The 27,903-nt window shown below is 33.9% G+C and overlaps 1 pseudogene; it reads right to left on the bottom strand.

Moving 5' to 3' along the window:
- Positions 1-8,368: 8,368 nt before the first annotated feature.
- On the bottom strand, positions 8,369-27,707 carry LOC106068100 (angiopoietin-related protein 2-like; annotated as a pseudogene).
- Positions 27,708-27,903: the final 196 nt, after the last annotated feature.

Genomic DNA, 27,903 nt, shown 5'->3' with positions numbered 1-27,903 from the left:
TTCTAGGAACATTCTCGTTGCCTGTCATCACCATAAAGTTCCTTGCTAGAAACTGATAAAGGGACTACGATGAATTTTGTTTCCCTTTAACGAAACTCGACCATTGCTTTGCCAGAGAATGAATACTCGTTCTTTTATAATAATAATAATAAGAGGAAGAATCTGTATTTACCGCAAGGAGATTTGTCTTACACTGTGTGCATTGCACCAAACAAATTGTTTCCAATTCTAGAGTGAAAGTCTCATTCTTTTCTCTAGAAAATTGTAATCTTTTGTGATTAATAGTGCACACAGATTATCATGTATCTCGTAAATTGCATAGTGTTACAAAACTTCCTTTTTCTCCGCCTCTGTATTAGAAGATTTGTAATTAGTTGGTTTAATTACTTTCACAAAGCGCAGCTTTCAATTGGTATAAATACATTAAATACTTATTTTTTTATGATGAGAGCTATCCATGGTTGAGGGCTATTATGAATATTTGAATAAAAATGCTTGTAAAAGCCTTATTATTACTCATACTTATTCATGGTCATTACTGTTTCGTTGTACAAGCTACATAATAATGTGATAAAAATGGAAAGTAGAATAGAATCACATAGAAACCCGTAGAGATTGTGTATGATTGTATTTAGGCTTCTTTTTTAAACTAAATACATTAAACAACAAGAAGAACATTAAAAAAATACTTTAAAACAGGGGCGGACTGGGTATCAAAACCGGCCCGGGCATTACCATATAAACCGGCCCACAATTGTCATGTCATATATTTTTGGTGTGTGTGTGTGGGGGGGATTTTAAACATCTCCGCAATTTATATATATATTAGTGTGTGTGTATATGTAATTAATCTTCATTACATTCTTATCTTTCATTCTTTCAAACGTTTTTTCTACCCTAGAATACTCCCTATAATTAGTGAAAGGCAGTATACACCGCCAAGGGACAGCTAGGGAGTCTGGGGGAGCGCTGTAAGCATTATTCACGTTATCTTAAGTTTTAAAAAATGCATATTTTGAGGTATCTACAGTGCAATTAGCCTGCTATTCTTCCGCTAAGAAAATCAAAAACTAAATATTCTATTTAGTGGAGTCCAGCGACTGGTAGAAAAAGGTAAAATGCTTTAGTTTTTGTATTGGAGGTGGGGGGGGGGGAACCACAAAACCCCTTTTGGCTACGCACATGAAATTTGGTGTCTGTAGTTTGCTTAAGTTGACTGCAATGGGGAAGTAAGTAAAGTTTCCCTTTCAGACAATGATATCTGAGGCCGGTGATGGTTTAAACTCCTCCCCCACTCGGCTACGCCCATGTGTTTTAACATAGGTGTAAGCCTAATTCTATTCAAAATATATAAAGTTTGATAACGCATCGAAAACTGGATGTATGCTTTCGTAGGCTTACATAATGTATTCTATTTATACATGTATGTAGTCTGAAAACTATAAACACTACAATAGCAGCCTTAATGAGTTTCAAACTTTTTGATATTAGGCCTACTTATAGATTACAGACGTTTCTTAACAAACATAAAAATGATTAGGTCCTACGCATTTCATTTGTCAATCTAGTCATGCACGTTGATCTGTGACTTAAAATATGATAAGTCATTGGTTTTCCTGGCTGACTCAGGCAACCCATTCCTTTAAAGTGGTATCATCACAAATACAATACTAGGGGTCTAGCGAGCCGTCGTCCTCCCTACATTGCTCTATGACTCAGAAACATAGATAGTGTACAGTTAACATGCAAAGAAACTGAATCACTACCACGACATGTCTGTGAAAAATACTGAATGTCAAATGGCAAGACAAAATACCAGACAATGAAGTCCTTCAAAGAGAGGGTCTGCAAAGCATCCACACAATCCTGATGCAGTCCCAGCTGCGATGGGCAGGACATGTATGCAGAATGGAAGACCACCGCATCCCTAAACGACTCTAGTATGGCCAACTAAGCGAAGAAAAGCGCTCGCAAGGTTGTCAAAGAAAGTGCTTCAGGGACACCCTCAAAGCTTCTCTGAAAGGGTTCAGCATAGACCCAGCCACCTGGGAGACAGAGGCACATGACAGAGCATCATGACGTCGCGCTGTGAAAACCGGCGCACAGGTTGCTGAGGAAAAGAAAACAAAGCTGGCAGAAGAAAAACGCCAGAGAAGAAAAGAAAGGCCAATGACACTAGCTCCAGCTGGAATAACCTGCCTAGAGTGCGGCCGAACATTCCGGGATCACATAGATCTTACCAGCCACACGAGGAGACATAAAACCCCAGTGCAAAGCCCTCAGCCCCCTGGATGACAATGTGGTCATAATCGAACTACGATGTACGAATTATATAAATTCCTTTACAAGATAAGAGAAAGCAGAACGGTTAGAGAGGTACTTCTAAATGTGAAAAGCTCTTGCTTCGTCCTAGTACATTCTCAAAAACGCGATTTGTATATGAATATATTATTTAAAATATAAATGATTCTAAATCTCCTTTCATTAAATATCGGATGTGACAGCGCTATATAAATTATTGTAATAATTTTCATCATCAATGACTTCATACTAAGCATAAGTTTGCCATTAATCATATAATTATAACGATGTAAAAATTAATTTCGATCTAGATTTATGTTTTAATTAAATAATTTTTTTTTGTAAGCCTTAAGTGTAGTATTTTTAGATCTGTGTTATTACAAATAAACAACAAGAAACTTACTTTTTTCTTTTCAAATGGCAGAAAGTAGAACTTTATACAGTTATACCCGTATTGAGCTATGAATAAGTTGAATGGTTTGCTATTTCGCGGCTGTGTGTATGTGTTTAAGTTAACTTCTATTAAGTTTTGTTAACGAGCTAATAGTCTCCCCTTTTGACGCATTATATCAATGTTTTCTAACTTAACCTCTCTCCTCTTTTTCGTTAACTTTCAATGGAACCATAAAAAAAAACGGGTGAGGGAAGGAGTAAAACAAAAATAGGAGTGCCATCAAAGGCCCATGCCGACCAGCAAAATGATCAGGCCAAACAGTCTTGAAGACATCAAAATAGTGCTGAAGGCCATGCCGCTCATGCATAGCAGAAAGTACGGTCTAACGTTTTACAAATGATAACACGTACAGTGTATAGTGTAATTCTTAAATTTTGTTCTTGTTGAATTTCAAACAAAATTAATTGTAATAATAATTAAAAACAAAAAAAAAACAAAAAACAAAAAACAAGAAGATAACGTGTTCGGGCCTTTGTGTCTTGCTGCTGTCACTTTTTTTTTAAGTTGTCTGCATTTAATTTTTTTTTCTTTGGTCGCGACCAGACCGGCCCATTTGGTACCGGCCCACCGGGCATTTGCACGTTTGCCCATATAGCCAGTCCGCCCCTGCTTTAAAACATTATTTCAAAAAAATTGTAATATGAAATTATCAATTAATTTAAATCAGGAATGTTATTACATTTGTAACAATAATGAATCTTTAAGATTAGAAATATTTTTACCAATTGTTTTGTTAAACGTAATTTTATGCTTTTAATTGTATTCATGCGCTATGATCCAATTACTTGTCTTACCAGTTAGAAGAAGGTAAGCTGGGGAGGGGGTGTTTGAAGAAAGAGATACCCCTGTGAATGTTACCGTGATCACTTTTTAAATGCATACAAATGTTGAACACATGATAGTAGAACTCAGGTCTCAAGCCTCCCCAAGGTTTCTATTTCAACTTATGCCACCACATCTGTCTAATATGATCTCTTTCCTCTATATTAGTCTATATGGTACCAAACAAAATAATTAATTACCAATAGTTGGTTAACTAATTAAAATTAAGCCTATAAGCTTAACAGGAAGCGCTAATTTGTTAATGTGATGTCTTTCAAAAATATATTGAGTTAAAATTGCGACTTAAGAATAGTATATAGTAAATTTAACCATTGCAGTTTGCATCTTGAAAATCTCCAACTATTCCTAGATCTATAAAAAGAGATGAAAGGCTAAATTTTCTTATTTTTTTGTGTACCGCATATGGAAAAATTAGTGATACGTGAGTCAGTTTAAGAATCATAACCTTTGTAAATATAATATAGATTTCTCCATAAGAATAATAAACATCAGCAAGCATCTTGTAAATAAACATATTTATACTAAACTAGATGAAACTGAGTCCTTAAAAGCAACATTACTCAATTACTTAAAAACATTAGGGGGAGGGGATGAAATGACAGGGGATAAAATAACCGGCGATAAAGTAACCAGAGATAAAATAACCGGCGATAAAGTAACCAGAAATAAAATAACCGGCGATAAAGTAACCAGAGATAAAATACCTGGCGATGAAGTGACAAGAGAAAAAATGACCGGCGATGAAGTGACTAGAGATAAAATGACCGGCAAAAAAGTAACCAGAGATAAAATAACTGGCGATGAAGTGACCAGAGAAAAACTGACCGGCGATGAAGTGACTAGAGATAAAATGACCGGCGAAAAAGAACCAGAGATAAAATGACCGGCGAAAAAGTAACCAGAGATAAAATAACTGGCGATGAAGTGACTAGAGATAAAATGACCGGCGAAAAAGTAACCAGAGATAAAATAACTGGCGATGAAGTGACAAGAGAAAAAATGACCGGCGATGAAGTGATCAGAGATAAAATGACCGGCGATGAGTTGACCAGAGATAGAATGACCGGCGATGAAGTGACCAGAGATAAAATGACCGGCGATGAAGTGACCAGAGATAAAATGACCGGCGATGAAGTGACCAGAGATAAAATGACCGGAGATGAATTGACCAGGGACGAAGTGAACGGTAATATGGGGTTCGTGTGCGTGTGTGTTTCCATGAAGATTATGAAGGAAGGAAGCGTTAATAATTATTAAAAAAAAAATAATGCAAGATAAACGTTTCTTTTATAATTTATGTTAAGAAAGAGAGATACCTCCAGTATGCAAAATGTAAGGACATGCTATTATATCGAGTTAGATTTTTTTAAAAGATATCATCTAAAGTTTATAACAAAAACTATTTTTAGTTTTGTTCACAAAATAGGTTTAATTTATTTCAAGTTCTATAATGTAAAATAACATACTCCTACACAGTGGTTTAGTAGTCTACCGACTACCGAATCAGAAACCCCATTTGTAACGAACAATGTTGAGATTATTCCCTTAGAGCACTGTGAAAGAAAGCGTGAGGTATAGGCTAAGGTCGATTCACCAGTAAAATTTCCAATCAAAGGCCCTTTAAAGAATGTTACGCAAGTGGCGGTGCCGCGCTGTCTATCGCTAAGGTCATCAGTTTATTATTACGTTAGTACCGGCTTGATTTTTAATTATTTTTTTTACTGTTTAGGGTGGGGTTACGGGACAGTGTTATCATACCCTTTTTAAGCGACTAACCCACATGACAAGATAGATAGATAGATAGATAGACATAGCTATATTTATATATAGATACATATATATAGATATAGATGTAGATAAGGAATCAGGGTGGGCACCATTTTTGTATCGAGGGAAGCATTAAAAAAAAGATTGGGGACTGGGGTAGCCGCATATATAAATATATATATATATATACATCTGTGGGTGTGTGCATATATATTTGAGGAATTACAACAAGAGCTAGCAATTTCTTGAAGTAATTTAACCAATGATTATTGTAAGTCATTTTACTACAAATGTACAGCCGTACTTAATATGAAGTATATCGGCCTAACTGTTTACTCTCGTGCATAATGTTCCAGAACCGCGAAACAAGCTTAACAGTTGTTGTTTTTTCCTGTGACTGCTGTCAAAATATTTTTAATCAGCTTCAGCCTTCATAGATTTCAAACAAAAGAAAAAAAAAGCTTGTTCACAGATAAGTATGGTTCCAAATAAGGCGAAAGTTTAGCAGCAACATTTTTAAAGTGCTAATAAACAGCTTATGGCACCCATGAAACTTACGCAAAATAACTGACTGGAACTTCTCTTTTAGATCATAAGTTGCTTGGAGTTATGTCCTCTGGAGGTATGTCCTCTGGAGCTGAATCAGCTTCTCCATTAAATGGTGACCTGAGAGTATTGAAAAGTGGTTTCAAGTTCTTGAGGTCTTAAAAATTTGTTTCAAAATCGACAATCAATGAATCCAAATAAGTCTGTACTTTTCAATTATTTCACTAGAAATAGTTTCACCTTTCAGATAAAAAAATGACAAAACATGATTTCACTTGCTGGCCTCAAGAAATGGAATAGCTTTGTTTGAAAAGATTTAAGATGCGTCAACAACACATTGCAATACTTTCGATGATAAACATGAAGTCTGTCTTTAAAAAACGCTTTAAGTCTTTCTTAGAAATATTTAAAAAAACATAACAGTCTATGTAATTCTAGGAACATAATTTCTTTCTTGAGATTTCATAATCTGCTTATGCTTGGCCAGTGGTAGTGGCATAGATAAGGTGGCATGGATAAGGTGGAGAATTTTAAAATCCCCCTGGGCCAACACTTGAAGGAAGCCCCCAAACTATGTTTTTTTACATTCAATATTAATTAAATATTACGCTAAATGCAGGGGACCCGAAAAAGGTAAAGCTTACCGGGCCACCAAATGATGGAAAATTCCTAGCTACGCCCCTGGCCAGTGGATAACCTACAACTGTTTTGCAAACATCGGAATAATTTGTTTCCAAATCGTCAAGAACTTTTCGAAACCGCCACTCGGGGCCAGTCTTAGACAATTGGAGGCCATAGGCGAAGTGAATTTGGAGGCCCAGAACAGATGGCAAAATCAGAAATTAATATAAAAGAATGAAAGTATGTAATTTATTAAAAAGCTAGTGTACTAGGTCGCTATTAGTTTGTCTACGCCTAAATCCAGTCCTATGCTTAAATGAGAACAATTACTTCATGTATTTTAATACCATATTTAATATTAAATGCAGCTCTGTGTAAACTTTCCTTTAACGTTATGAGTTTATGGTCGGAATATTTTTCTTTATTTTATTTCCTCAGTGAAATCACTGGTTCCATCAGTTGTTCCCCTTGCCATCTTGTACAAGCCAATCCAACACTTTCAACACAGTTCTCCTTAGTATTCTGGTCTGAGGTCTGAGCTTGTGTCTTTGACTCAATTTTTCCAAATATTGCCATTTAAAATAATCTTCGTTTACTATAAAGTTTTTAGAATGACGTTTAGAGACAATGTTTCTTTAGCCTCTTCATTATAAATGATAAGATTCAAAAGTCTCAATAATGTTTATAGATATTTACAAACACTTCGGCGGACGGTTTATGGCCAGCGGGCCGTTATTTGCCCACCCCTGATATAGTGTATTATACATTTTCTTTTTTCACACTCCCAATTGAGGAACAGGTTATTGTCTATAATGTACCTCTGTTCGTGTTGAAAGAATGATGTTTCTGACATTTGTTTCTCTTGGAATGTTTGAAGTGAACATGTTTCGTCGAGAAAAAGGGAAGGATGTTAATACTTAATATATGTAAGTTATTTCCCTTAGTTATTGTTGCGCCTTTTGTTGTGAACAAGTAGTTCTGCCCACGATGGCGACCAGTGATGAATGAATAAAGACTTAACTCAGCCGTCAATAGAAACTATAGTATGACTGATCGAAACTAATTGATACAATTGCTTTTAATTTAAGCTTTTTTTTTAAAGAATTGTCTATGTATTTCTTTTAAAAAATATTGTCACGCCATTTTACAAAATCATAATTAGGATCTGCTAAATATAGCCAAATGGAGATAGCTCAATTTACTTGAATTGGTTAAAGTACAGACAGAGTTATCTAAATTGCTGGGTTTTTTTTCGTATGAGCAAAGGTAAAAAGCTTGTTAGTGTACCAAGCATTTTCGTTTCATCTCACAGATTCGTTTCGTTTTCAGTTTGAGTATAATTAACAACTTCAGCGTAACTACTATACAATAACAATATAGATTTAAATATGAAAAACTTTCACACACGAAACATAAAGTTGATCACAGTACCTTATGAATTACATTTCTATGTATTTCACGATGACGACATATGACCTTGTAACACTCTGACCGAAGGTGGGATGAAGGAGTTTTTAAATCTTTCTGTTTTCGTCCTACTGGAAAGGAGATGAATACTTCGTTCAGATCTGATGTAACAGTGGTTTTATTGGTGCATGCTATCTTTAAGATTCGTGAGTGATTTGGAAAGGCATATTTAATGAAAAAGCTCTTCAAAAGATGATATCTGTGTTCGAGTGATTAACGTTGCTTTTTTAATTAGTCTATCTTGTTCATGTAATTTTGTCTCTAGCTTTATAAGTCCTACATTCACACAAAATAAAAAGATCACACAATATAAACCTAAACTTACAATGAATTTTATTCGATATAATTTTTTTTATTCAATTAAGTATAATTGTAATAGTTATAAATAATAATAATTATCCTCAGTGATATTATACTTGTATCACCCCTGCACCTTCATTGTAATAAGCTTTGTAGTTTGTATATAATTGATAATAATATATAATTGATATTTCTATAATAAATTCATAGTATTTGATTAGGCTTAGAGTTAATAATAATAAGGCTTGTCTTAGTTTTACAGATTAATGAGGAATGCAATAATTTCCATGGGCATATTATATAGTTTAATATTATGGTTAATTATATCTAATTATATACATAAATAATAGTTATTATAATAATAGTATTTATAATTTACTGCCAGTAAAATGTAATAATACCTCTGAAATGTACAAAAACAAATTTATATATATGTTTTGTAAACTTTTAAATGCCAGCAGAAATGCATAAGTTATCATTTAAACAACATTCTTAAAATGTTTAATTTACAAATCATTTTATAATTATTGACTTTAGATAGTAGAAAAACAGGCTACAATGTATTATCATACTTTAAAATTATCTTTCATCTTTGCCATTATCTGTAATACATAGAGACATGACTTTCTATCTTTAAAGAGTAAAGAAATAGCAATTGAAACATATGTCTTTCAAAACACTGTCAATATTTTTAAATTTCTAATTACTTCTTTGTTTATATCATTTTGCTCACTATTAAAATAGTTTTTTCTCACTTTCTCTTATTTTCATCTCGGTAAAAGAAACACTTTTAAACCATCCAGTTAATTGTTCCCAGTTCATTCCCTTGTAACTTGATGTACTTCCCCATTGACCATTTAGATTAGAACGATAACAATCTGCATACCACCAGGCACCTGAACTATGTTCTGCACAGTTGTAGCCACTGCTTACATCGTTATCTCTATCAAAAGTACTAAAGAACATGTTGTTATGAGGTGATAAACTATTAGTAGCATTTCCTGAATAGTTTCCTAGCTGTAGTTTATATTTCTCAGTCTCACTCAAAACTTTAAAGTCTTTGTACTGCGCAAAATATTTTTGTCGTTATATTCTAAATCTATTCTTAAATCATATTTTCCTGTAGAAGTTAACTTAAAAATATTTTCATTTCCCAGATAAAATTCTCCAATGTTGTAATCTCCAAAGCCGTCACGATACTCCTTCCATCCTCTATAGAAATCTACTTTTTCGTTGATTCTTCTCTGAAAGATGATCCATCCACCACCGTCTGTCTTGGTGTCACACATGACCTTTAACCCGGACCATAACTTTACTATTACGCGGTTGTGTGTACTGCTGATGTCACGACAAGATATTGGTGGTCCTGTTTAAAAACAATTAAATTGAACATAAAGTCTTTATAGAAATATCAATCTGCATTAAGTAAATATAAAGAGAATAAATGAAAAATGTAATTATCTTCGACCACAAAAGAGGAGCTATATAAATGTTTAGACTGCAAAAACTAGATTGGATTCTTGAACATTTTAGATCTTGAAAAGTCTGTGTTAGTTAGCTACTGTATCTCTGTTGAAAGTGAATACATTTTCTAATATACACAAATTTAAAAAAAATTCAATTAGTTAATCTCTTCACTCAAATAGTGTAATGTATTTCATAAACGTTTTTATCGAAAATAGGTTATTTAGTTTCATTTAAAGTGACAAATAATTAAAACAAAACTCCTTACACAAACAACAATATTACTACATAAATTTAAAACAAGACGATGGCTGGAAATTGAGTTGAATTCTCCATTGACTAATCCAGGTGAATGCCAACATTTCATTATTATAACAGGATGACGTGACATGATTTCTAGGAATAAATGATGTTGTGTCTTTTCATTCATAGACGCTGTCAGCATGAGATTTAACAACGGTTGTTGAATATCTTGTGCTTGCGGGGACACAGACTTATAATTTCACTTCATTCCTTTGACAAAGGAATCCATTACTATTTCCCTGCTCCCCTTTTTATTCTAATGATTATTGACTTTAAATAATTTTTGATGGCTTTGTTACACAACACAAGATAATAATTGTGTAACTGTAAAGTGTTCAAGATCTTAAAATAACCCAGCTATAACAAAAACATTTCGTATGTAATTGGACATTTCAACTATAAAACTGGAAGCGCAGTGATTGCACCATTTATAGATTCATTCGAATATATTCACACTAACGTTACCTTTTTTTAATTTATAAGAAATATAAGCCTTATGTTCCTTGTGAATCGCTAAGTGTGATGGATTAAAAAAACAACTGTATGCAGATATAGGCTATTACATTATTTCGGGAAATGCGTAACATTCAGTAGCACTAACTGGATTCTGTAAATCAAGACGTTCTGATTGCTGCTTTTATAAGAGAATATTAAACAATATTTTAAAATTTAATACTAGTTTAGTGGCATCCTTGTGGTTCTACCAGCCCATCTGACAATAGCACGAATGGCTCGTCCGTCCACATCTTTCTCGATACTCAACACTTTGTGCATCCCTAATGGACACGCTCACAATTTTAACAATCGGTAAATTTGAGAATCGGCTCAATGTGTTTTGAATATGTTTTAAAAAAAACAAATTATGTCAATTAACAAAAATATATAAAAAATCTTTACCTTTCTCAATCTTCTCATTTATTTGTGTCAAAGCCGTTGACAGATTTGTTAATTGTGTCTCTAGATTTGCTTCTAACTTGCTCAAACTTTGTTGACTGGTGTTCACATCTATATTTAAGTTTATTATGCTTTGTCTGTTAGTATTCACTTCTTGTGTAATGTTTTGTATATTCTGTTTATTTGATTTTAAGTCCTCTTTTAACTGATTTATATTTTGTTTATTAGTATTTACTTCATCTGTAATGCTTTGTAGACTTTGTTTGTTGGTTCCTAAGTCATCTTTTAGACTGTTTACAATTTGTTCGAAAGTATTCAATTCCTCATTATGGCTTGCGATGTTTTGTTTATTAGTATCTAAATCATTGGAAAAGCTATGAATACTTTCTTTGCAAATACTTAAGTCACTTTGTACATTGTTCACCATTTGTCTGAGGGTATTTATCTCATCATTATGACTTGCAATGCTTTCTTTGTTAGCATTCAAATTATCTGATATGCTTTTAATATTTTGATTGCTAGATTCTAGGTTGTCTTTAATGATGTTAATATTTTGTCTGTTAGTGTCCAATCCATCTTTTATGCTTATAATATTTTGTTGCTTAGTATTGATATCTTCTTTAATGTGATAAATATTCTGTTTATTTTCTAGTATATTTTCCTTCTCTTTGTCAACCTGTCTCAATAGTTTCGGTATTACATTGACCAAATCATCAAATGTTGGGTTGGAAACAATAATTGCTAACACCTCATTCAACCGTTCAGATCTTCCATCAGGTCCCATGACATGAGCTCCACAAAAATATTTCCCAGACTCTGAGGATTTTAAATAGCTCCAAGAAACTTCAATAAATGATGCTTTTGTTTTGGTGTCAGAAAGTACTCCTTTAGCCATGTTAAAATTACTCTCTTGTTTGGTTGTGACAACGGGCTGATCTTTATTGATGGTAGCAATGACACCATTTGTCTCTGTAAATCAATGATATTTCAAAATGTTATAAATTAATGTTGAAATTTACATAAACATAAGAATTATCTTTAAAAGTATATATTATACAAGGCTTGTCTTCGAGTCCGAAGATTAGTTAGGAATGCAGTATTTCCCAACGAATCTCATTTTTTTATGCCTCGGTAAAAAGCCACATCGAACAGATAAGTTTAACTAAGTCTTTTTTTGTGTGAGTTGTTTATTTTTTTCGTTTGTTTAGTAGTTAATGAAGGCCTCGTTACCGTATTGTTTTGTTGTTTTTAATTGGTCTGACAGGGTTACTGACATGCATGTTTATGTTTTTAGTTTATTGTGCAAGGGAAATTACAAAGAATTGATCAATTATTTAATGGATTGTCTGCCTTTAAGAATTTGATATTAATGTAGAATTTATGAATTGGATCCAAACCAATGCACTCATTTAAATTTCCAAATTAAGAAGTGGTGTTAGGAAATCAATACTAAGGACAATGTTTCAAAGTGATGTTAGGAAATCAATACTAAGGACAATGTTTCAAAGTGGTGTTAGGAAATCAATACTAAGGACAATGTTTCAAAGTTATGTTAGGAAATCAATACTAAGGACAATGTTTCAAAGTGATGTTAGGAAATCAATACTAAAGACAATGTTTCAAAGTGGTGTTAGGAAATCAATACTAAGGACAATGTTTCAAAGTGGTGTTAGGAAATCAATACTAAGGACAATGTTTCAAAGTGGTGTTAGGAAATCAATACTAAGGACAATGTTTCAAAGTCTGTTTTTCAAGAGTGTTCCGAAAAAAAAACGGGACTTATCAAACCAGTGAGGCGCAATGGCTGATTGATAAAGCGCTTTTCTCCTACGGGTTCGAATCATGGCAAAATTCGGGCGCGTCTGAGTTTACCCAACACTAACGTTGTGGAAAAGTAAAAACGTTTGGTCGTTGTGCTGGCCACATGACACCCTCGTAAACAGAGGGCCACAAAAATAGATGACCAGTACATTATCTGTCTTCCATACCACATGGTCTGAAAGGGGAACTTTTTACTTTAAAGTCAAAAAAGATAATTTTTTTAGAATCTAAATATGCTTAGCGTTGGCGTCTTGTTCAAATTTTGTGTCTTCTAAATAATTTATATTGTAGCTATAGTTTTGTCTCTAGTCAACTTGTATACTCTAAGATAGACTTTATAATGAAATTATATATAGTTATATGTTACATTACCATGAAGAATGTACATAAATTCAACTGTTGAATTACGATCCAGATCCTGTGGAAAGACATTTACATGCAAAAAAAAATATTCTTTAAATATTTTATGAAATATTTTTATGATGAAAATACAGATTAAAGTTGTGCATTTATTTAACGGAAATGAAATGATTGTTTCTAAATGTCTTTTAACAATACCTATGCTTTTATTATCATTATATTTATGAGAAACGCAAAACTGTTTTCTGCCAAAGCATCGTAGCTTCTGACTCTTATCCTACACCTTGCCACATCATGCTAACAGGCTTTAACACTGCATGTCTTCTTGTCGCTACTAAACATACGTAGGTATTGTACTACTGACCTTTTCACTATTAACATACTGTATTGTACTTTTTCTGTATGAAAATTGTCTCCTCATAAACTTGTGAGGTTATCAAACGTAACTAATGATCCAGAAAAAATGTACATAAACAATAAACAAACTAGATTATAGTAATTTCTGCTAAATAGGCTAAAGTAGGAAAGTAACTATTAATTACTGAGGTGAACCTGTACACATTTAATTTAAAAATAGTTGCTCTGATCGTCAAAGACGGATTCTGTCACGGAACTTTCTTGGCTTGTCGCTTTGAATAATAAAAATATTATCTATTGTTAGACACCCTATTTATATAGGTTAGTTATTTAGCGACGCACCATAGATGACGCATATTGAACGGGACTAGTGACGTTTGGGATATGTTGGGTTAGAGACCGGAAAATCAGTTAGCGATAGAACACTCCAGGGTAACGACGTGTTTAGTGACAGAGACTTCTACTGTGGCCTTTTATCAGAATAAATCCATGTACAATTGTTCATCAGAGTCGACTACATCTCTTCACTAGTTGAAACAGATGTTCCTGTTTTTGTCTGACTTGTTGGTCAACTACACGTAATACACCCGAACAATTACACCCAAACGATTGCAGAGTAATTGGTTGACTTCAAGACAGCCTGAACTAGCAACATCACAGTGGCGACCCCGAACCTCGAAGCCGGACCCCTGATGAAGCCGAACATCGAACCGGACCTCGAAGCAGAACGTTTACTCAGGTGAGGGTCGTGCACTCGAAGATATAAGATTTCATCGGAGTACGGCTGAACACAGCATTATCGCAGAGTGACTTTGTTCTGGATCTACAAGCAGTCGTCGCCTGTTTGATCGCACGTTCAACGAGCCGTTAACTCAGGGTGACCTTCGTCAGGACCGTAATCATCGCAACGCCTGATCTTCATATGCTGAATCGACCTACAACCAGAGAAACCGTTCATTCATAACGGGTGAGAGATCGTTAGTGAACCTGTTGGACATATTTTTTTTTCTTCGTCATAGGAGCCACATCGAGTATCAAGTTTTACCTCGTCAGTTTCGAGAAGGACAGTTTGCCCGCTGTCAGAAGTATTGTGAGTACTACAAGTTTGGTAGCTAACTAAATCGAAATCGCTCTGTCGTCTTACCCTTGGAGAGATTCTTGTGGAGCAGTTTGCTCATTGAACCGGTTGCTTGCCACTTTTATAACGGTCACTGTGTTTAACCTTTGGAAGGTTAGTAAAGTTGTATGTATCAAGTTTTACCTCGTCAGTTTCGAGAAGGACAGTTTGCCCGCTGTCAGAAGTATTGTGAGTACTACAAGTTTGGTAGCTAACTAAATCGAAATCGCTCTGTCGTCTTACCCTTGGAGAGATTCTTGTGGAGCAGTTTGCTCATTGAACCGGTTGCTTGCCACTTTTATAACGGTCACTGTGTTTAACCTTTGGAAGGTTAGTAAAGTTGTATGTATCATTACTGAACATTGATCTATTTAGTATACGTCGGTCTAGACCATACCTAGACTTGTTAGCAGTGAAGTTGTGGAAACAGCTACGTCCACTTAATTTCGTTGAAAACCGTTAATCGTCTAACGGAACGTCGTCGGAGGTGACCTTGGTTTTACCTAGTCTACATTGGACAGTTTGGTCTAGTGAAGCAGAGTACAACAGCAAACGTCGTCGTACTACCAGAGTAGCAGCAGAAGCAGTGAACTATTTTAGAGAACCGTTATTCGTCAGCCCAGATCAAGTCATCGTCAAGAAAGTCGTTATTCGTCAGCCCAGATCAAGTCATCGTCAAGAAAACCGTTATTCGTCAGCCCAGATCAAGTCATCGTCAAGAAATTCGTTATTCGTCAGTCGTCCAGATCAAGTTGCCGTCAAGAGACTGTTATTTGTCAGTAGTCGTCTACACAAGTCAAGTCGTCGCCAGAAGAACCGTTAACCTATTCGTCAGTAACTGTGTACACAAAGTCGTCGGAACTACACATACGATCATCAACAGTCGCCGAAGGAACTGAAACATTTTGCTGTGGCATATCAGGACATCTGTGGCATTACGTGGGATACTGGTAGCACCGGAGAACAGAGTCAGAACTGGAAGAGAGGCAGTGGAATTTGTTGTGATCTAGCATATTCGGGAGTCCGAACAAAGGGATCTTTCTTATCAAAAGCTAAGTGCCATTTTTCTTATTAGTATATGTTTAGATTGCCCTTAGAAATAGATTTTGTCTAAATTTGGTATGTTAGCCTGAGTAAAATTCAGGTGGTGCTGAAGCCTTAAACCCGTTCGGGGAAAAGACATAATTTAGATGAAAAGCTATATTATACGTTTAGAGTTGTAATTTGTTTTGTTTGTGTAAACGTCATATCCGTTGTTGCCTAGTTACTTCGTGACGTTATCATTGTGTGCCATATTGTGACATCCCAACCCATAGCGATAGTCTCATTTTAATTATTTCATTTGTTTATATTATTTTAAATTATTTATTTTTATTAATTTAATTAGATCTGTATTTTTTTTTCACTTAATGATAGAAAGTACGGGTAGGATTCTTTTATTGTGAATCAGACTAAAATAATTTTAGTTTGAGCGGTTAAAATCAAATACGATTTTGCCATGAGAATAATGCCGAAACTGGCTATGTAGTCAAACACTGTCGTCTGGCTAAATATAGATCTACAAATTTTGTACATCTCTTTGGTACAATTAAATCATCTAGACTCTAATTTGAGAATATTATTAATTAAAAGATGAATGAAGGTAGTACATTCTAGATATATATATCTTGTTGAAGATATATTTGACATTGTTACTGTATAAACATATTTGTTTCATATGGTTAAATAGAACCATAATCTACTCTAGATCTAGACTCTAGACAGTATTTGAATTTACTCTGGACACCTCAGTCACATCAAATTTTAAAATTGATCATAGTTATTCATACTAATAGTCATAGTGCTCTTGATAACTATAGATCTAAATAGTATTATTATATATACTATAATATACTAGATTTAAATTTGTGTGGTACTAGACCTAATATACAGATTTGAATATAACCATAATAACTCAGACTAGATTTACTCATTTACTAAATCTATAGACTATAGATAGAGACATAACATTTAAAACTTATATAAAAGTTTGTAAAAACTTAAATATAAAATAAGTTTAAAGTATAGCCATAACTAATATAGGCTAAGTAAAATATATATAAATTTGGGTGAAAATATAAAACACAATGGCTACATCATCATATGTGGACCTTAAGGAGGTTAAGGAAACAGCTATGCAGGATGGAAAGGCCATGGAGTTAAAAGGAAAGGACTTAGCAGCTTATGTACAGCAAGTTGTGAAGGAAGAAATGGAGAGACAGAAAGAAGAAAAAAGACAAGAGATAGAGAGACAGAAAGAAGAGATAGAAAGGCAAGACAAAGAGAGAGAAAAAATTAGAGAACATGAAGCTAAAATGGAGAAGATGAGATTGGATGCAGCACAAGCCAGAGCTCAAACTGAACAAGGAAATAACACAAATAACTCAAATAATTATACCACACAAAGAGACAACCCTAATTCGCAAACATGGCTAAAGAGAAAGATACAAAGTTTTGATGAACAGAAGGATGACATTGGTGATTTTCTGAAAAGATATGAGGCAAAAATGTCTACATTTAATATGCCTGAAGAGGAATGGTCTGAAATACTGATAGACTTTGTTCATGGTCAAGCTCTAACAATATGCCAAAATCATGACCATCATATTGATGATAGCTATCAGGTTTTAAAAAGAGAGTTATTGAATGCCTATGGTCATAATGCTACAACATTTAGAAAGAAATATTTTGACAATATACCATCATTAGGAATAGAACCCCAAACTACCATTAATATGGAAAAGGATTTCTTCAATAAGTGGGTAAAATTAGAAAAAGTGACAAACTCTTATGAGGGATTAAAAAATTTTATTTTAGTGGACAACTTTGTAAATAAATGTGATCCTCAATTACAATCTTTTATTAGAGAAAGAAACCCCAAAACTATAGATGAAATAACAGAGATAATGAGAGTATACAAAAATGCCTATCCAAATAAACCATTTTCTGATAGGGATAAGAGCAAAGTAGATTTAATAGGATACACCAAAGAAAATGTTGATAGAAGTAGAAATAGAAACAGATCAAATAGTGGAAATAGAAAATATAGTGAAATAACCTGTTTTAAATGTCAAGGAAAAGGTCATATAGCAGCTAACTGTAGAAGAGGGAATAGTAGGTCTGGAAGTAGAAATAGATACAATGAACAAAATAACAGTAGATATAGGAGTAGAGATAGGAATGAAAGGGGAAATTATAGAAATAGAAGTTACAGTAGGGAATACAAAAATAAAGGTACAGATAGGATATATTTCATGGAAGGAAATAGGAACAATTTTGCAGTGTACCCAGGGTTTGTAGATAGAATTCCGGTGGAATTAATCAGGGATTCAGGTTGTAACACTTTGGCAGTAAAAACTAAATTTGTCAAACCTCATTGGTATAAAGGGTTTACTAAGAAAGTAGAATTAGCAGATGGCACCGTAAAGGAATTTAAAGCTATAAGGGTGTACATTGAAACTCCATTTTTCACTGGTTATTGTGATGGCATTGCAATACCAGAAATGAGATATGATATGTTAGTAGGAAACATAAAAGGAGTTAAAGAATGTTCAAGAAAAGAATTAGAAGACTGGCAAAACAAATACAAAAACATAAGACAAAATCATGAAAACATAGAAACACAAAATATAACAAGTATGATAATAACAAGATCAATGGATAAACAAGATGAGAAACAGGAAAATACAATAAATGTAATAAGTAATGATGAAGAAAAAGAAACCAGTAATGTAATACAAATAGAAAATACAGATGTTAAGGAAAGAGAGATAGAAAATGAAACACAAAATAGTCTTGAAACACAAATATTTCAAAGTGAAAAAGAAACAACACCCACATTTGCATTAGAACAAATGAATGACAATATTATTGGGAAAATTTATTCAAGAATATCAGATAAAAACAATAATAATCCAATGGAGAAATTTTGTATAGAGAATAAAATATTATTTAGACAAACAAGTAATGATAACAAGAAAATAAAACAACTTGTCTTACCACAGAAATATTGGAAAGATGTTTTAATCATGACACATGATAATAATTTAGCAGCACATAGGGGAGTAAAGAAATGTTATAGGAATTTGTCAAAACAAGTATTTTGGCCCAAAATGAAAGCAACAATCAACAAATACATAAACTCATGTGACATATGTCAAAAGAGATCTAACAAAAGCCTAGTGAATAAAGCACCCATTCAAGAAATGGATGAACCTACAAAACCATTTCAGAAAGTATCTATTGATTTAATAGGTCCTTTAATTCAAACTGAAAATAATAACAAATACATTCTAACAGTAATAGACATGTTTAGTAGATATCCAGAGGCAATCCCATTATCAAATACAAGTGCAGAGAATATCATTAATGCCATAACTCAAAAAGTAATTACAAGACATGGTATACCTAAAATTATATTGAGTGATCAGGGATCTCAGTTTAAGTCAGAACAATTTAAGAAATGGACTAAACAATATAATATACAACACATATACTCTTCAGAGAGTAACGGGTTATGTGAACGATATGGTGGTTCATTAAAAAGATCACTAACAAAAATAATTCAGAACAATCAGAACAAGTGGGATCATTACATTAACTATGTACTATTTGCTCATAGAAACAATATCCATGAAGCAACACAATTTTCACCATATGAAATAATACATGCAAGAAAACCCAGAGATGAATTAGATGTTTTCAAAGAAAATCTAATAGAAAATGAGAATAAATTAAATAATGACAGTGAAACAACAATCACAACAGAATTGAAAGAAATATGGACTCAAGCATATAACAACAATAAGAAATACAAACAAAGTGCTCATGAGAATCTAAATAAGAAAAGACAATTGAAAACACTAGAAGTAGGAAACAATGTATTAATATTGATAATTGACCTGAAAAATAAAATTGGTAAACAATGGAAAGGTCCATTTAAGGTGATAAAACAAATTAGTGATGTGAATTATCAAATTGAAATAAATGGGAAAATTAAAACATATCACATAAATAATTTGAAACTGTATCATGATAGAGAAGATGAGTTGATACAAAACATTCAGGAGAAAATAGAAAATAAATTTTCAGAAAGAGAAGAATGCTTGATGATAATAACAAATGAAAATCATAATAAAAATGATATTAAGGAAATACCTGTAATAGAAACAAAAGAGAATCAAACTTGGCAAAAGATTAATCTTAATAATTTAACTAAGGAAAAGTCAAAAGATATAACTAAAATAATACAGGAATACAAAGAAATTTTTTCCAGCATACCAGGAAAGACTAATATTATTAAACATGACATTAAAGTAACAGACTCAAAACCTATCAAGCATAAGCCATATAGAATACCGCTACATTTACAAGACAAAGTAAAGAAAGAAATAGACAATTTACTAGAATCAGGTATAATTGAGCCATCAACATCTCCTTATGCTTCACCAATTGTGATAGCCAAAAAAAAAGAATGGAGATATAAGGTTATGTATTGATTATAGGAAACTTAACAACATCACAGAATTTGACCCATATCCAATGCCAAATATAGAGGATATTTTACATAAATTAAATGGAACAAAATTTTTTACTAAATTAGATTTAACTAAAGGTTATTGGCAAATACCTTTAACAGAAAATGCAAAACCTTACACAGCATTTGTAACACCATATGGTATTTTTCAATGGAATTATATGAGTTTTGGATTAGTAAATGCACCTGCCACAGTTAATAGAATGATGAACATGATAATTGGAAACAAAGAAAATGTTATTTGCTATTTGGATGACATATGTATTTTTAATAATAGTTGGGAGGAACATTTGGTAGATGTAAAAGAAGTGTTCAAAATAATAAAAGAAAGTGGACTTACAATTCAAGCAGAAAAAGTAGAAATAGGATTGGAGGAAATAATTTTCTTAGGACATAAAGTAAATAACAACATGATTAGCCCTATTGAAGATAACATAAAGAAAGTACTAAATATTGAAATACCTACAACAAAAAGACAAATTAAAAGCATATTAGGAATAGTAAATTATTACAGAAAGTTTATAAAGAACTTAGCAGAAATAGTGAATCCATTAAATGACTTACTTAAAAAAGGAAAACCTCAAAAAGTAGTTTGTAATGAGGAATGTGTGAAAGCTATTGACAGAATTAAAGATGTTTTTAGTCATGAATTAATATTAAGACTACCTGATAAAGACAAAATATTTTATGTCACAACTGATGCATCTGGTAATGCTATTGGTGGTTGTCTAATGCAGAACTATGATAACTTACATCCTATATTATATGTAAGTAGAAAATTGTCAGAGGCAGAAAAAAAAAATATGGTGTCATTGAAAGAGAAGCCTTAGCTGTAATATGGGTAATTACTAAGCTAGAGAGCTATTTAATAGGAAGGAAATTCATATTATTAACTGATCATAAACCTATTCAGTATATACAGCAAAAGAGCATGAAAAACAGTCGTGTTTATAGATGGTTCTTAGCACTACAGGAATATAAATTTGAAGTGAAAGCTATTAGTGGATCTGTGAATATTGTAGCTGATCTATTGTCTAGAATGACATTGAAGTGAAACAATTTTGTAAATAAACTATGATTATATTGAGTATGTAATATATATTAATATATTGACACCATTTATATGTTATGGAAAAGGGAGATAAGTAAATTTGATGTTAAGCATTTGAAAGTAAGTATGGATATTTTTTTTTGTGTGAATCATTTCATATATCATTGACGAAAGTTAGTTCTATGGAAAAGGGTGAGTATAAAAGAAAAATGGACAAAAGCGTATAAAAGGGTGGTAAGAAAAAATTTATTGAAAGTGGAAATAAAGTCTATAATTGTTTTTTGAAATATTGTATTTTATCAGATTACTGCCAGTGAAGAACATTTGTGATGTATGACGTGCCCATAAGATGCCACATTTTTCTCCATGATGAACTGTGTACTAATGAAGATGATTTTGAACTGTTATGAACATTGACATGAATATGAGGAACTGTCAAGATGAAGATGTCAAGATGAAGAGATCAAGATTTTATGTTCGTGGTCTTCCCCTTAAATTGAAAATGCCCTTGTAAGACTTGACAGTAGTGGAAAAATATTGACATATTTTTTTTTCAAGGGGGGGAGGAATCTGTTAGACACCTTATTTATATAGGTTAGTTATTTAGCGACGCACCATAGATGACGCATATTGAACGGGACTAGTGACGTTTGGGATATGTTGGGTTAGAGACCGGAAAATCAGTTAGCGATAGAACACTCCAGGGTAACGACGTGCTTAGTGACAGAGACTTCTACTGTGGCCTTTTATCAGAATAAATCCATGTACAATTGTTCATCAGAGTCGACTACATCTCTTCACTAGTTAAAACAGATGTTCCTGTTTTTGTCTGACTTGTTGGTCAACTACACGTAATACACCCGAACAATTACACCCAAACGATTGCAGAGTAATTGGTTGACTTCAAGACAGCCTGAACTAGCAACATCACACTATCTTCTCACCCGATGCGCGGCCCGAATGCCGAAGCCAAATTGATGTTCTTTAGGTTCGATAGGAAATCTAACTTTTTGCGAAAGGGTTGTCTTACGGGTTTTTTAAATAAATAATGTAAAAAAATACTCCTAACTTTTTTTTAACTTGAATTTTTCCACGGTCACCCGATGTCTATGTACAGTAGCCTATTGGAAAAAAAATACTTTTTCACTAAACTTTCTGGATTCTTATTGGCCGAAAAAACAGTAAAGCACATTAAATAAATTATTAGTAGCCAAGCGTTATAAAATGTTGTTTTTTGTTTGACATGTTTCGGATGTTTCTTCAGAGCTTAAGATAGTTTACTTCCTAGTCCAAATCTCCGGCAGGACGACGGGGGATGGTAGAGGGCAGGGTTTGAACCCGGGGCAATCGATATATTTAAAAGAAAGTCCAGCGCTCAAACCACACAAACAGACATCCATCCATTATTGTCTGCTTCAACACTGACCTGCCACATCGCAAACTGTGTAAACCAAAAGATCGTTTTCCCGTCACAGGTCGTGACGTCAGAAATTGTAGGCAAGTAAAGAATATTTTAAAAGGTGGGTAATATTTATGTAGGAGATTAAAGTGTTATGAGATGTATAGTAACTTATCTAAAAATAGTGTACGTATATAAAATTGAACACCGCGAACATTTTAATTTCGTGGGCAATCTCGGAACGTATTTTCTCGAAAGTCAAGTACACAATATATTTTTTTTATAATTATTAATAAAAAAAATCAAATTTTTCAAGTTTCATTTATGTTACAACACTATAAATGACCCATGACTCTTTCCTTTAGAAATAACTATAGCCTTGCAACTGGTTCAAGGTTGATTACTACGCGATTTCCTATTTAAATCCGATTGAATTTACGATATGTAATAGTGTTATCGGTCGGTTCCGGCTAATTCTTTTTATTGATGCCAAGTTAAACTGTTAAACAATGATAGCCTAATAGAATCGACAGGTCATAAAATGCTGTCTGAACAGTATTTGAAACCAAAAATTTTATGTGTAGAGTTTGCATGGTAATGTGTATGATGTAGCTTCCAAACTATCGATTAACAATTCCTAGTTAATAGAAAATGTTCTCGGTTACAACGCTGAAGGTGACAAGGAAAGCTACTATCAAGGCGCGCCCATTAAGAGCGGGTCTAAGTGCTTGCCCAATTTGACATCCCCTAGAGACACTACTCCAGGCTTAAAGTCTAATTGTCAGTGTAAAAAAAAAAAAGTAAAATTTTCCTTTTAAACCTTTTTATCTATGGGGCAGATGACGTTAAGGTCTTCTGTTTCTATGGCCAACGGTTAACGAGCACAGCGTTATGGGGCCAGCACAACGACCAACCCCCTTAACTTTCCCCAACTAAAGTCAGGTGCCAATTAGAGTTGGGCGGACTCATGGCGCCCTAAAAGTCGAGAAATTCAAAACCCCATTCTTCATCGAGGTTCGAACCGAGGAGACCAGGTTCGAAAACCGAGCGCTTAACCACTCAGCCATCACGCCACCTGCTTCTCTGTGTGTTTAAACCAAAATTAGCGAGACAATCTATACTGGATATACGATAGAATAATTGAATATTTAAATTCAATTCACACATATTAATTTTAGAGCATAAATAAAACTAACCTTTAAACTAAACTGTAAACAAAAATTACATTTTACCTGAAGTGAACATGTTAAGGTTAGAGGCTCAATCAGTTTTTTGATAACTTTAGAACTTCCCACAAAATGGAGTTTTGTTTCTGAAAGTGAAAAAAAGTTTTCTACTATGAAAAGCTGTTGACCCGGAAAAAGTGGTCAGATTTACTTACGTGTTACGTGAACAGTATTCTCATGTGGAAAGTTAATAGACAGATAATGATGATGATGATGATGATAAGTTTTTAAATCGAAGACTAAACAATTGTCTACTTTATACATTCTTAAACTAAATTGTGAATTGGCTTACTTTGATAGGACGCTGTCAGCTCTATTTTCTCTAAGGTACATTGATCGTTTTTCTCGACAACCTTCAAACGTCGTATCTCTTCTATTAAAGCGGTCGTATTTGTTCTATATTCTACCTCTTTCTTAGCCACTATATATGAGTTGGCTGCATTTGTTTTATCTCCTTCAACCTTACATCTGTAAACTTTGGCGTCAAACTGAGTTGGATTGTGTAAAGTTAAACTAATAGACAGATTTCCAAAACTGATTTGTGCATGATGTAGTTGGACTAGCTGTGAGAGATTTAAAGTTTTAGCTTCTAAAGTTAGAATATCAAAAAACTCTCTCAAAGTTTCATTATAACGAGAAATAGTTAGAGATCTGATAACATCCAGATGTTGAACTTGGTTGTTGGTTATAGAACAGTTGATCACAAGTTGTGCAGTTATCTCCGCTGATATGACGTTTGGTTGGACATCAATGATAAGTTCTGAAAAAAAGTGAAATTGTACCCATCAAAAGTCGTAACTGGGGCTGCATAGCAACCCTGGAAATTTGCATTCCTCATTTATCTTCAGACTCGAAGACAAGCCTTATTATTCATTAAAAATATATTTGGATTTAATACAAAAATACCAATACAAGAAAGAATGACAATAATTCGATCTCTATTGCTAAACATAAAGTGCTGTTCTAGTTATAAAACAAAGGTAAAAACCTAATTAGAAAATAAAAATCATGCACCTATTAATATTAAAACATAGATACTACTATAATACCAGGCAATAACTTTTAAAACCTAAATTATGAAGAAAATGTTGTCATTTTTTTTTTACCTTTACCTATCCCTTAGTCTGTTTGACCGTTGTGGCACCAGGCAAGATTTATCAACCGTCTTTCTCCATTCCTCCCTTTTTTTTGCCTTATTTAGAACCTTTCTCAAAGGCAGACCTGTCCATTCTTTAATGTTGTCCTCCCATCGCTTTTTCTGTCTGCTTCTTCTTTCCCTGGCACTGTTCCCTAAAGGAAGGTCTTTGCGAGACCCATAGATCTTGTAATGTGGCCAAAGGTTTTAAGCTTTCGTCTTTTCACAATAGTTAGCAGGTCATCATGGGCTCCGATCGCTACAGTAACCCTGTCTCTGATTTCTTGGTTTGTGATGCGGTCTTTGAATGTGATACCTAGGTACCTTCTGTAGTAGCTCAATTCCATTGCTAGGATCCTCCATTCAAGCTCTGCATTCAACGTCCACGACTCACAAGCATATAAAAATGTGGCCATGACCAGAGAGCGCATCAGTCTGATTTTGGTGCCGAGGGCTAAGCCCTTATCTTTCTATATTATTTTAAGTTTTGAAAGGGCTGCTGTAGACTGTGCTATTAGGGCCAATAATTCGGGTTTTGTTCTCTCATCTGAGACAATAGCTCCGAGGTATTTGAAGCTGTTAACACTAGTTAGCTTTTCACCTCCAATACTGATGCCTCTTTTAAAGCCCTGATGGCTATTGGTCATAATTTTAGTTTTTTTCTGCATTTATTTGCATGCCATATGCTGCGGAAATCTTGTCAATGCGCATCACCAGGTCAGCTAGTTCTTCTTCTGTCCCTGCTAGGCCGTCAATGTCATCTGCAAAGCGCAAGTTAGTAATTCTTCTTCCTCCAATGCTAACAGTACCTTAATAGCCCTCGAGGGCATCTTCCATCATCCTTTCAAAGAAGATATTGAAGAGTGTTGGTGACAGTAGGCAGCCTTGTCTTACTCCAACTGTGGTTTTGAACCAGTCTCCAATATTATTGTTGAAGTACACCGAACTGGTGGCATCCTTGTAGAAGTTCTGGATAACTTTGATTATGTTTTTATTAATGTTGTACTTTTCATACTGGTATTAACTTTGCACATAAATGTGAACCGTGTCATTTGATCAGAAGTCTTCGTGGACCAGAGAGAGTGTATGAGGCAGGGTATATCAGTTCAGAACAGAAAAAAAAACAAGTCTGTTAGTAAATCATGAAGACGCGAGCACGCTATTTTGCCTTAACGTGGCACTCGTGTGGAAACGATCATTAGAGAAGTTGTTAGGCTAAATGAATAGCAAAACAAAACTATCGTTGGGGTGTCCACGGGTAGGCGAGAAATTACCAATTGGGGGGGGGGGGTTGAAAGAGCGCCCTCACGGTCCTGTCGATAATCCATGCGTCGTTCCTCAAGGGACCGTTACACTAATGGCGAGTCCTCCACGGTTAGCCTGGTATAACATAGGAAAATGGCGGAGGTCCCCTGTGCACTCGACTTTCGGCCATGTAAAGCTCATGCGCCCTGTGTAACAGATGCATTGGAAATAGAAATGCTTTACAAAGACATTGACTTGGGTCTCTTCCAGAGAGAACTGTGGTTCACGCAATTTTTTTTTTATTGTTCAACGCTCAAACAGGTTGTTTTTTTTCAAGCTTAAAGCTCAAAGAGCCTTCGGATCAGCTCTTAGACGATCAAACGGTTATGAAAACTGTCCTGGTGGAGTCCTCAAGTAAAACGTACGAGTCCAGGAAGAGTTAGTGCAGTTTTGTACGGCAGTACGGCTATTTAAGGTGTACCAATTTTACTTAATTTATTGTGTTGCCAATTGTGACTTATTAGCAATTTTTTATTTACTCATTAGTAAAGAACCAGATTATTTTGATCTTTTGTTGTCAAGTTCTTGAGTTTGATGTTTTGTGTGATGAGCAGTTGTTTACAGAAAGCCTGATAAGGATCGAGATAATTTTAGCAGTATACATGTTTCAACATGTAAGCATTAGCCTTCTATCATATTAATTTATTGAGATCTCTTGCTGATTGCAAGTTAACCACAATAATTTAAGACTAAGACTAAGACTAAAACTATTTTATTGATTCATATGAGAATTTGTTGTGATCACAAGGACTCTTTTCTCATAGACAGACATCACAACAGAAACATTCACATAAATAAAACAGACACAACATAAAGAGTTCATAGAGCGATTACAAAGAGGTATATTTGTCCATTTCATGTTTCAACGACTGGCGTTGAAATAGTCTGACCGAGTAAGGTACAAACGAGTTTCTGTACCGCTGTGTTCTTGTCTTGATTGACAGTAGTCTATTAAGTCGCAACGACTTGACGTAGTTCTGATGGAGCGGGTGGCTGTTGTCTTCCAAGATGTTTCCCATTTTTGTTCTTCATTTAGACTTTTTAAAAATTCATATTTTTTTAAACATTAATACCATTAATGACAAGATTGTCCTATAGATACACTGAAGAGTTAATTATCTTTTCTTTTAAAGCAATGTCTGTAATGTATCATTTGGATGTTCAAAGACATGTGCAATGAAACATACAGTGTAAATTGAATGAAATAATTTTAAAAAGTTACACAAATGTGACGAAACAAATCTACTGACCTGAGGTGGAAAGTAAAATAGAAGAAACAAATAGAACGAAATGTTGAAGCAGAGTCATTTTGACTGTGTGAATAGCAATGAAGACAAAAGTTGTTTATATAGACAATATATTGACTCGTGGCACAAACTGCAGGGCACTTTCTTACCAGTTCAAGTTACAACAACATCTCTAAGTCAACATAACGTCCTGGTAGTTAATAGGACAAGCGTGACCAGAGAGAAATCCTTGACCAGTGTGACTTGAACAATTATCAAGAAATGGAATAGTCTGTAACGTAATGAGTTGAGATAAAGAGATAGACAGAGAAAGGATGAACTCGACTTTGAGCGCTCAAAAGATAAAAAAC

Source organism: Biomphalaria glabrata, chromosome 13, assembly GCF_947242115.1.
Source record: "Biomphalaria glabrata chromosome 13, xgBioGlab47.1, whole genome shotgun sequence".
Classification (NCBI taxonomy): Eukaryota; Metazoa; Mollusca; class Gastropoda; family Planorbidae; genus Biomphalaria; species Biomphalaria glabrata.
Note: the sequence above shows the minus strand (reverse complement) of the source record. Positions and strands in the feature narration are given on the sequence as shown.